The sequence below is a fragment of the Bubalus bubalis genome, chromosome 16 (assembly GCF_019923935.1).
Source record: "Bubalus bubalis isolate 160015118507 breed Murrah chromosome 16, NDDB_SH_1, whole genome shotgun sequence".
NCBI lineage: Eukaryota > Metazoa > Chordata > Mammalia > Artiodactyla > Bovidae > Bubalus > Bubalus bubalis.
In genome coordinates, this window is record NC_059172.1 from 35874879 (window position 1) to 35879714 (window position 4836).

Sequence of the window (4836 nt, forward strand, 5' to 3'; positions counted from 1 at the left end):
AAAGACGCTTACTCCTTGGAAGGAAAGTTATGACCAACCTAGATAGCATATTCAAAAGCAAATACATTACTTTACCAACAAAGGTTCGTCTAGTCAAGGCTATGGTTTTTCCTGTGGTCATGTATGGATGTGAGAATTGGACTGTGAAGAAGGCTGAGTGCCGAAGAATTGATGCTTTTGAACTGTGGTGTTGGAGAAGACTCTTGAGAGTCTCTTGGACTGCAAGGAGATCCAACCAGTCCATTCTGAAGGAGGTCAGCCCTGGGATTTCTTTGGAAAGAATGATGCTAAAGCTGAAACTCCAATACTTTGGCCACCTCATACGAAGAGTGACTCATTGGAAAAGACTCTGATGCTGGGAGAGGTTCGGAGCAAGAGGAGAAGGGGACAACAGAGGATGAGATGGCTGGATGGCATCACTGACTTGATGGACGTGAGTCTCAGTGAACTCTGGGAGTTGGTGATGGACAGGGAGGCCTGGCGTGCTGCAATTCATGGGGTCGCAAAAGTCGGACACAACTGAGCATCTGATCTGATCTGATCTGAGTGGTAAGGAATCCGTCTACCAATGCAGGAGATGCAGGTTTGATCCCTGGGTCAGGAAGATCCCCTGGCGAAGGAAATGGCAACCCACTGCAGTGTCCTTGGCTGGGAAATCCCATGGACTGAGGAGCCTAGTGGGCTATAAAGGCCATGGGGTTGCAAAAGAGTCAGACATGACAGTGACTAAGTAACAAACACTCATTTTCTACTAAAATTTCTCTCTAAGCCCAGTTTTAGCTTTATCTCTCTTTTTCATTTGTTGGAGAAGAAAATGGCAAGAAGAGGAATATATAAATACTTTATAACAGAAGAAAAACAAACAAAAGTGTAAGACTTTATTTGTGGAGGGTGGAAGTGAGGTAAGACATAATAGAAGCTACAAGGTGGTAACAGAGGCACAATTGTATGTACATAATTAATATTACAACTTTACTAACATCATTTTTCTACCATTGTTTGTTCCATTTTACTAACTTTCAGGGAAAAATAACAAAGGAAACAATTAATACTGTTTACCAAAAGCTCAGAAATGCTATTAAACTCCTAAATCCAGTCACCTTAAGATGTAAATGTTTCTACAAGATATGAAATAAGGCACAAAATATCTTTCCTTCAGTGCATTATTTCATACTCTTTACCCAATTCTGACCCTTCTTTCATATGTCTTGGGGCTTGCCTAGCGTCTCAAATGGTAAAGAATCTGCCTGCAGTGCAGGAGATGAGTTCAATCCCTGGGTCAGGAAAATTCCTCTGGAGAAGAGAATGCTTACCCACTCCAGTATTCTTGCCTGGAGAATTCCATGGACAGAGAAGCCTGGCAAGCTAATATTATGTCAGAAGATTTTTGTGAGGTAATAAAAGAGATGTGCTTTTGAACTGTGGTGTTGGAAAAGACCCTTGTGAGTCCCTTGGACTGCAAGGAGATCCAACCAGTCCATCCTAAAGGAGATCAGTCCTGGGTATTCATTGGAGGGACTGATGTTGAAGCTGAAACTCCAATACTTTGGCCACCTCATGCGAAGAGTTGACTCAATTGAAAAGACCCTGATGCTGGGAAAGATTGAGGGCAAGAGGAGAAGGGGACGACAGAGGATGATATGGTTGGATGGCATCACCGACACGATGAACACAGGTTTGGGTGGACTCCGGGAGTTGGGGATGGACAGGGAGGCCTGGCGTGCTGCCGTTCATGGGATCCCAAAGAGTCGGACATGACTAAACAACTGAACTGAACTGAAAGGGGATGCATTTGGAAATGATATTGTCAGAAGAGACAGGAAAGCACTAAATTTTACTACCATTTCTGTCTTTTCTTTGTGCGTCAGTTGCTCAGTCATGTCTAACTCTTTGTGATCCCATGGAGTGTAGTACACCAGATTCCAAAGCCCATGGGATTTCCCAGGCTAGAATACTGGAGTGAGTTGTCATTAGCTTCTCCATGGGATCTTCCCTCTTAGAGTCTTGTAATCTTCATTATCTACCCTTGAGTACTTAAGAATTAGAGCTGGTGCGAGAAAGTTTAGAATTCAAGTTCAGCAATAGTAGATCATAATACCAAAACTATAGAATCCCTATATTTAAACCAGGACAAAAAATACATTTATATGACATTAGGGGATTGAAGATTAACATTTCTTAGATTCCCTCAAATCAGAAGAATAAAGAGAATTTTTTTTTCCAGGGAATCATGGATGTTTTTTATAAGAGAATCTAATAAAACTTCTAATTCCAGTTGATTGTTCTTCAAGCCTTCATACTGTCACTTTACCAGGCACAAAAGTTATTTTATAACCTCACATATAACCTCTCTACTCCTTTCACCATCTCACACATCCCTTACTCCAGCTATAGTAACCATGTACAATCCTTGGTATATCAGGCTATGTCATATTTCATTGACTTCAGAGACCTGTGCCCTGGGCCTGGAAGATCCTTACGTTTTTACATGTTACATATTATTCTTAGTTCAAGTAGTTAGCTCTTCAAACAATTCTTTGAATCTGCAATTTGATCTAGATATTTTCTTCACTGTCATATAGCCTTCTGGATATAATTCTATGGTAACACTCCTATTCACTGCCATTATTATATATATTTAACTTTATGTCCTTGACACTAGACTATGTAAACTAGACTATAGAGGACAAGGATGTTTCTTATATAAACTTGTATTACCACCACTAAGGAAAAGTGTAATGTTACTCACAATAAAATGTTGAAGGAAGGGAGGAAGAAAGTAAGGTTATTTCTATCTAGGACATTGCATGATCAGACTTGCTACTCTGTGTTTGGAAATAGCTTGTAGAAAGCTTTATGGATTTGTCTGTTCTTCACACTGTATATAATAGGGTTCAGCACTGGGGGAAATAGAAAATGGAGATTTGACATCAGTGTATGGACATATGAAGAAGCACTATGCCCAAACCGATGTACGAAAGCCAAGATGACCCAGGGGATGTAGAAGATGGCAACAGCACCAATGTGAGAGATGCAAGTGCCAAAAGCCTTTTGCCTTTCCTCTGGGGAGGCGATTCTAAGGATGGACTTGATGATCAGCATGTAGGAGAGGAAAATGCAGGGAATATCTATACCTGAGGTCAGAATGAGAGCAACTAAACCACAGATACTGTTGACCTTGATACTTGAGCAAGAACACTTAATCACATCAGGGTGGTAGCAATAGGAGTGAGAAAGCACCTTAGGACCACAGAAGGACAACCTCTTAAGGAGCAGGAGCAAGGGCATCAGGTTGACCAGCATTCATACAAAAATTACCATACCAGCTTTGATGATTCTAGAGTTGGTTAGAATCATAGTATATCTTAGGGGGTTGTGGATGGCAACAAAGCGGTCAAAAGCCATGGCCAAAAGCACAGAAGATTCCATGAGGGTGAATCCATGCAGAAAGAACATCTGCAGAATGCAAGCATCCAGGCTGATGACCCTGGCATTGAACCAGAGGACACCAAGTGTTGTGGGAAGAGAGGAAATAGTGATGCCAATGTCGGTGGTAGAGAGCATGGAGAGGAAGTAGAACATGGGCTCATGGAGGCTGGAGTTTGTGATCACTACATACAGGATGGTGCTATTCCCCAAAAGGGCAATCACACAAAGGCAGCAAAAGGGGATAGAAAACCAGATGTGAAAAGCTTCTAGCCCTGGAACTCCAGTCAAGAAGAAAGTTGGGGAAGTGGAATTACCAATCGACAGCATGGTGGCCTGAGTGAAACGGTATTCTCCTTCACTTAGTTCCTGCAATGATACATTTCATTGAGTCAAAACTACTGTCTGCCAGATATTCTGATAATTGTTCTAATAATTATATCTCATGTAGTCCCTACAGAGTTAGAGGTAGCTTTTATCTATCATCTTTATTTTACAGATAAATTTCAGCTAGATTAAATTAACACATTAAACAAGTAAAAGACAACTGTGATTCAAACCTCTCATTTTTCCTACTCTGTCATACTTAGCATATGCTGTGAACAGCAGGGCTGAAACTAGGGTGAGGCAAGTAAGACATTTGCCTTGGGAATGGAATATAAGGATGGTGCTAAAAACAACAACTCACAGAAATTGGATAGATAACATTTTTATGCAATATTTAAAAAAGTCAAAACCAATGCAAAAATATCCATGACAAACAGAACATCAAAATTCTGAACCAGAGCTGTGTCAAACCACATTGGAGTCCAAAACAAAATGAGAAATGCACATCATTATGTACATGTTTTTATGCATTTTTTGATACTTGATGTTTTGCAGAACATTAACATAACTTGAAATTATTGACAAATGAAAAGTAATTGTATTAAATCGCACATTATTATTTTATATTTAAATATTTTATTTATATAATAATAGAATTATAATTTTACATAAGCTAATAATAAATTATTTATAATTCTCACGTATCTCCAATATGGCAATTTTCTCAACTGAAAATGAGATAAGTGGGACTTCCCTGGCGGTCCAATGGTTAAGATTTCATGCTTCCAATGCAGGGGGATTGGGGTTTGATCCTCAGATCCCTGGCTGGTGAACTAAGATCCCAGAGGCCACTCAGTATGGCCAAAAATAAAAGAAAGAAAATAAGGTAAGCAAAAAAGTAGGTTTAAAAACATATTGTTGATAAGTTTGCTTTCATTAAAACTAAGGTTCATATTTTTTTTTTTTTTTGCACTAAACTCTAATATGACTTGGCATGGTACAGAATTTTATTTAAAACTTTGATGTTTTATTGATCATGGACTAAAGATTATATTAGATTAAAATACTGCATTAAAAAATTAT

At 39.2% G+C, this 4836-nt stretch overlaps 1 pseudogene; it reads right to left on the minus strand.

The window, feature by feature from the left end:
* Nucleotides 1-2820: 2820 nt before the first annotated feature.
* LOC112579357 lies at nt 2821-3756 on the minus strand (annotated as a pseudogene).
* Nucleotides 3757-4836: the final 1080 nt, after the last annotated feature.